Source organism: Manis pentadactyla, chromosome 14 (assembly GCF_030020395.1).
Source record: "Manis pentadactyla isolate mManPen7 chromosome 14, mManPen7.hap1, whole genome shotgun sequence".
NCBI classification, from domain to species: domain Eukaryota; kingdom Metazoa; phylum Chordata; class Mammalia; order Pholidota; family Manidae; genus Manis; species Manis pentadactyla.
This window is the reverse complement of record NC_080032.1, coordinates 20,660,846-20,667,886: the sequence shown is the minus strand read 5'-3', so window position 1 is coordinate 20,667,886 and position 7,041 is coordinate 20,660,846.

The following is a 7,041-nucleotide window of genomic DNA, read 5'->3' as shown; positions in this document are numbered from 1 at the left end:
TTCACCATGAAAACTTATGATATTGGTCTCTCCTGTATAAGGCCAAAAGAGAGACACTGGCTACTTTGGCAACCATAAAGCGGGGTCCAGGAAGGTCACCAACAGCATGACCTTTTCAATTCCAGCAACCAGAACTTCATTTTCTTCACTATTATTGGATAAAAATGATGCGATTTTTTTTTAGCCATTTGATCAGCTGCACTGCGGCACACTTCCTGTTGGAAGAATTTGGCTATTTAGCTTTTAATGTTTACTTTAGTTTTTTTTTAATGGACTGGATTTTCTTTTTATTTTGTTCTTTTAATATGACTTAACAGCAATATTTGCAAATGAAAAATTTTGGAGGATGTCAAATGTTCAATGATTGCAGTCAAAAGTCATGTTTCAGACTATTTTTCACAGTTCAGGCAGGTTAATATGAAAGGAAAGTCTCCTAGAGAATGATGAGCTTTTGTAGTTTTTTCCAAACGGAACAAGGATCAGTCATGTCATCATGCATTTAATACTGGCTCTTATGTTTTCTTTTGCAGTCTCTTAGATTTGGATTATGTTCAAGGATACATGGCCTTTAGTCTCTTAAATCCATTTAAGAGTTAATTTTCCAGGTTTGACATTCAGCTCAGGAGTTTCAACAGCAATTACTCAGAACCGTGCCTATCAGAAACATCATTAATCTTTAGCAGACAAAAGCAGTTAATGTTTGCAACCCAACTTCAATGGGCTTTGATATCAAGTGGGAGAAACAGTTTTAAAGAGTTAGAACCAAAATCTGAGAGTCACTCAAGTCCTGGAGGAAACATTTGTTTCAGCTGCAGGTGATGAGAACAGTCACTTCCAGGTTGAACACCATCCAGGTACCTGTGCATTAGGGCGCATGGTTGTCTCCTCCAGATTTCAGTCCGAAGCTGTTCTCTGCCTTCCCCCCTGGGTGAGCTCATTTCTTTCTGACTTCAGCTATCGCCTCAATTCCTCAGTGTAGGTGACTCGTGGATTCATTCAGTTACCCAGCAGGTACCAGATTCCCAGTGCTGTAATGACTGCCGGCATAACAACTTGCCTTTACTTTTTTATTACAATTTTTAATTAAGGTATTGATATACACTCTTATGAAGGTTTCACATGAAAAACAATGTGGTTACTACATTTGATAAGGAAAATATTCAACACAGCCAAGAAGGTCAGGAAACCACTTTTTTCCTCCAGTTGGCAAAGCACTCCCAGCTTCCTACTCCCCTCCTCCAGGCTCCTCTGTTGCCCTGCACATGCCAAAATGCCACATATCAAAATAATATAAATTGCTCCCCTTGCTTGTGCTCAGGGCTCAGACCTTGGGAGATTACTTCCCTCTGAGCCCGCCAGTGTAAAATAAACCTCAACACTCCAAGACCTCCGAGTGCCACTTGGTTCTTCCGTCAGTGATCCAGTCTAGGTTTCTCCTTGCATCCCTGAGATGAATCCCACTTGGTCATGGTTTATGATCCTCCTGACTTATTTTTGAATATGGTTTGCTAATATTTTGTTGTGTATTTTTGCATCTATGTTCATCAGGGATATTGGTCTATAGTTTTCTATTTTTGTGTTGTCTTTGCCTGGTTTGGGTAGTAGAGTGATGCTGGCTTTGTAGAATGAGTTTGGAAGTATCCCATTCTCCTCCATTTTTTGGAAAACTTTAAGGAGAATGGGTATGCAGTCTTCTGGTAAAATTCAGTAGTGAAGCCATCTGTTCTTGGGCTTTTGTTCTTGGGTAGTTTTTTGATTTCCAATTCAATTTCATTGGTGGTAATTGGTCTGTTCAGTTTTTCTGTTTCTTCCCGGGTCAGTCTTGGAAGGTTGTATTTTTCTAGAAAGTTGTCCATTTCTTCTAGGTTATCCAGCTTGTTAGCATACAGATTTTCATAGTATTCTGTAGTAATTCTTTGTATTTCAGTGGCATTCATTGTGATTTTTTCTTTCTCATTTCTGATTCTGTTTATGTGTGTAGATTCTCTTTTTTCCTTGATAAGTCTGGCTAGGGTTTATCTATTTTGTTTATCTACTCAAAGAACCAGCTCTTGCTTTCATTAAATCTTTCTGTTGTTTTATTGTTCTCAATTTTATTTATTTCTTCTCTGTTCTTTATTATGTCCCTCCTTCTACTGCGTTTGGGCCTCATGTGTTCTTCTTTTTCCAGTTTCAATAATTGTGAATTTAGACAGTTTATTTGGGATTGTTCTTCCATCTTTAAACAGGCTGGAATTGCTATATACTTTCCTCTTAGAACTGCCTTCACTGGGTCACACAGTAGTTGGGGCATTGAGCTGTTGTTTTCATTTGTTTCCATATATTGCTGGATCTCTGTCTTAATTTGGTCATTGATCCATTGATTATTTAGGAGCATGTTTGTTAAGCTTTCGTGTGTTTGTGAGCCATTTTGTTTTCTTCATACAATTTAGTTCTAATTTTGTACCTTTGTGATCTGAGAAGTTGTTTGGTACAATTTGAATCAATCTGAATTTGCTGAGGCTCTTTTTGTGGCCTAGTATGTGATCTACTCTGGGAAGTGTTCCATGTGCACTTGAGAAGAATGTGTATCCTGCTGCTTTTGGGTGGAGTGTTCTGTAGATGTCCGTTAGGTCCATCTGTTCTAATGTGTTGTTCAGTGCCTCCGTCTCCTTACTTATTTTCTGTCTGGGTGATCTGTCCTTTGGAGTGAGTGCTGTGTTGAAGTCTCCTAAAATGAAAGAAACCTTTAATTATTTATAACCCTTAATTAAGCTCAGTTTCAAGCTTTAAATTCTACATTTGCCTGCATTGCTAGTGATGCAAGGGAGGGATCCTTGGAGGCAAATGACACTTTGATGTTTTAGGAGAATTGTTGGGAAAAAGTAAGGGACTTGGACAAGGGGAAGAGGAGGGAGGAGGTGCAGAAGGAGGGGCGTTAGAAGGATAAAGGTAATAAGGAGAAGTGGGTAGAGGGACACAACTGAAGGACAAGAGAGGTGGATTCACTGGGGAAATGAGTCTAGTTTATCCATGCTTAAGTTTGTCAAATTGTTCATTTGCTGTGGCCAATCTGTTAGGGAAACAATTTTTGATTCATACTCTTTCTTGCACAAAAGAGAATCAAGTCAAATTTTTTAAATAAAAAAAATAAACCGATGGAGAAAAAGAAAAACAATTTCTTTTGGAGACCCCGGCATATCAATGAAAAATGTGCTGCTCATTGGACACGTGCAATTTCTCTACTTTTCAAAGGTACCTCTCAAATGAACATTTTGATGAAATCAAGCATTCTCCGGAGTTGGCACTGAAGACCCAAATCATCCTTGGTGAAGGTGCCATTTACAAAGGGCACAAGAATTAGGAGTGCAGTGCATACATAGGAGAAGTAGGGATTTTTCCTGCCAGAGGAGAGGACTTAGGTTTAGATAACCCCAAGAGAGCTGGGGATGGTTGGTAGAAATGTACCATTTATGCACCTCATGTCTTGGGGCCCCAAAATAACAGTTGGCTGCCTCTGAACATAGACTCTACAATCTCCTCAGCCAGTGGAAAAACAGATAGAATTCTCTCTCAGGATACAGGATCTAGATGGAAGGAGACCTGGACAGATGGTTTGATCGGTGGCCTTCAGCCAAGTTCATCCAGGTAGATGTCAGTCAAACCCACTGGTCCCAGAGGCCAGCTCAAACAAGACTCATAAGGCCCATTCCTCATTCTACCCTCTGATTCTCATCATGACACACCTTTGCCTAGCACAACACAAAGCTGTAACACCAAAGACAGCCGAAAGAATGTCCGGATCCCACCAAGGAGGTCAAACACCCGGAGACCAAAAACAAAAAACAAAACCCAGACCCCAAACTGAGAAAAAACAGCCTGAAAACTCACACACAGAGCACAGTTGACTCTCCAGTGGTAACTTACCACATCATCCCAGCCTCGGAAAGCTGCCGGCTGCAAGGCACAGGGTGCCTCGGTGGGGACACACTCGCCTGAGGGCTGGGGTCTGCAGCAATGGGCAGGTCACGCTGGGTCTTGGGAGGACTCCACGATGAACTGTCAGTAAACAAAGGCCAACCAAGTGAGAAGAAGCAAAGGATATTTATTCAGAGCTTGTTGGAGCAAGGAAGTCAACCGCCATCACATGGATTGCGGCAGAGACTCAGAATCAGGCAGAGGAGTGGGAAACCGTCATTGTGGGGAATGGGAAGGCCTCAGCTCTGCTCTCATTGGAGGCCATGGGCGGGGGGAAGCTGCAGTGAGTGGTCCAGGTGCCGGGCGTCCTCTGTTGTTGTCAGGGGTATATATTTGGCTTTCTCTTGTTGGTCTTAAGTTGGGAACGGAGACCGACATGGAAGCTCTGTTATAAATACGGCCATTTTGGGACAACTGTTACAAGGGTTATTTAAAGTCCTGAGCTGGTTGCTAGATACTACGGTCAGACTTCCTACAAGCCTAACGTACAAGGAGTAGGCCTACCTCCTGGGCTGAAAACTGTTGATACTGGGTTGGTCCTTGGGTTGATTGCTGCTGATCGAGGGACCTATTCTTACATGTGATACCTGTGGATCATTTGTAATTTTAGTGTCTCACTGTAGACTGGTGGTCAGAAACAAGGTCAATGCTAAGAAAACGTGTGATCAGGGCTGGAGAGATTTTATAGACATTGATGACCCAAGGACCTCATCTGCCTTGATGAGACCAGGTCCTTCAGGAAGAGCATCACAAAAGAAGAGAGAAATTACAAGCAGATTGTCGATCTATTCATCGGAGTCCTCCACATACTCAAAATAATGTCGCACGGTAATGACAGGAAGGCCTTGGGAAGGAAAAGGCAGAGTCAGGCCTGAGGAGAGAACCTGGGCCCCACAGCTCATGAGACAGTGAGGCCCGACCCCAGACTGAGCTCCATCCCCAGCTCTGCATCCCCAGCCGGGCTTCAGTCACCTCGCCCCTGCCATGTGGAGTACGTCTCTGATCTCCAGGCCAGTCCCAGCCCTCAGATTCCATAAGGGACCATGAAGGAAGGCCCGTGTCCCCCTGTCCCCCAAGAGGCCCGCTTTGTGTCCCTGAATTTCTAGGCCTGAAGTTGCCTTCCACCCTCCTTCCCTCCCCTGCTGCTTTCCTTTCCCACCTCTGCTGATTAGCGTTCATTTCCTTGCTCCTTGTCAGCCTCCACAGGCCATATTGTTGTAGAATGAGGTCACACTGGAGGAAGCTGGGCGATGTACCCCACCTTCTCCAGTTCATCCTACATGGGGAGCACCTGCGGGGTGTGCTGGGCCTGTGGGAGACCCCACATATCTAGTGACTGCCTTGTGTCTGGAATGACCCTAGGTTCTTGATGGACATTTAAACGTCACAACTCCAAACATTTTCTGAAAATGAAAGACAAGATTGGAGGTAAAGGAACTTGTCAACATACCCCTAGTCTGTGTGAGAAGAACAACGTGGTGGTGCAGGCACAGGGAACCCACCAGGATTGGCTCTGGACCCCAAAAAGACCCGCAGGGAGGGGCCTCTGGAGGCCTGAGGGAAGGTTACAGGATGGGGGGTATGGCTGGGGTCTTGGGCAGGGCGGGACTGTGTAGCCAGAACACCGGGATCTGAGAGGACCAGTAGCCCCCTGCCCTGCTGCCCCAGGCTCTGTCCTGGGCGTGGGCACCTGAAGCCAGGTCAGCGGGCCATGAGAGCAGGTGTGCTACAGCCTAGCAGCCCTTCCCACAGCCTTCTACCATCCTTGAAGCCATGGAGTCCCCTGGGCAAGTGCGAGTGTCCCAGGAAAGCAGGCACCAGGTGGAATGTGGGCAGGGAAAGAGAAACATGCTCTTGGATGTGCTACCACGTGACTTCTACACAAGGATCCGTGAGGACGTGGAGGGGCAGAGTGGAAATGTTGTCTCTGCCACCAGCCCTGGGAGCACCGTTTTGATCAGGAACATGAGGACAGGACAGGAAGGTGCCCACTGGATGCTGCAAGTGCAGCGGAGGATCTGCTACCCACCCTCCTGACACCCATGGGAGAACTTGCCTGCAGGCTCAAGTGCAGGTGACTGAGCTGTGTCCCGCCAGAGATCCCCCATCAAGGAGGAACACCTAACCCAGCAGCCTCTTGCTCTGTTCCCACCACATGTTACCCCAGGACCAAAGGCTTTGGTGCTCTGCAGAGGCAAAGCCAACAAGCCCTGGCCTAGGAAAGATCGTCTATAAGTAAGAAAGCAAGAAAAGCTGATTATAGGCACAGCACTCTCAAAACGCAAAGGCATAGTACTTCTGCTCTTGGGTATTTAAAATACGAGAACAAAATGCTCCTCCACACGTGTTTCCTTTGCCTTTCCGATACCACGCTTCCCACCCCCAATCTCCAGAGTTGCAGGTGTAACCCTGCTTCCATTGGTTCTGGCCTGAGGTAGCTCCCTACCTGGACAGTTCTCCGAGCCACTGCTGCCACTGAGGAAGCTCTTCACAGCACTGTCTTTAAAGACACAAACACAAACAGGAAGGTTATGAGAGAAAGGGGCTCCCGCTCTTCCTCCTCCTGTTGGGGCCACACCGGCTCACAGCATCGCCCTGCTCCCTCCCTGGATCCTCAGACCTTCCCTGGGCTCCGTGGGATCAGAGCCCTTCAACAAGACATTGATCACAGATGCAAAGTTTGAGATGAGAGCGAGGATCCCCCTTCACCATGTCACTCGGTCTGTTTCTACTGGGCCGTTCTCGATCTCACCTGCAGAACCATCACCCTGAAGTTCCAACTGTGGGGGGGAGGTTACCTTCGACATGTTCACATGTCAGAAGCCTAGGCTGCTACAGTAAAATGGGCAAGAACCACTTGGGGACGATGGAGATGATCTCTCCGTGTGGCCAACATCTATGGGAGGATGAGATTCTACTAAACTACAATGTTCTCCACAGAGGAGTCGTGATTCAAAAGGAAGCCAAAACATAAGTCACCTTATTTTATATTTTTACTCACTTAAAGAGCTCCTCTCGGCTTACTTCCTGGTAAACGCCTTCAGAGGAAACCAAGAACCTATTTTGCCTTTTCCCACGGGCCAG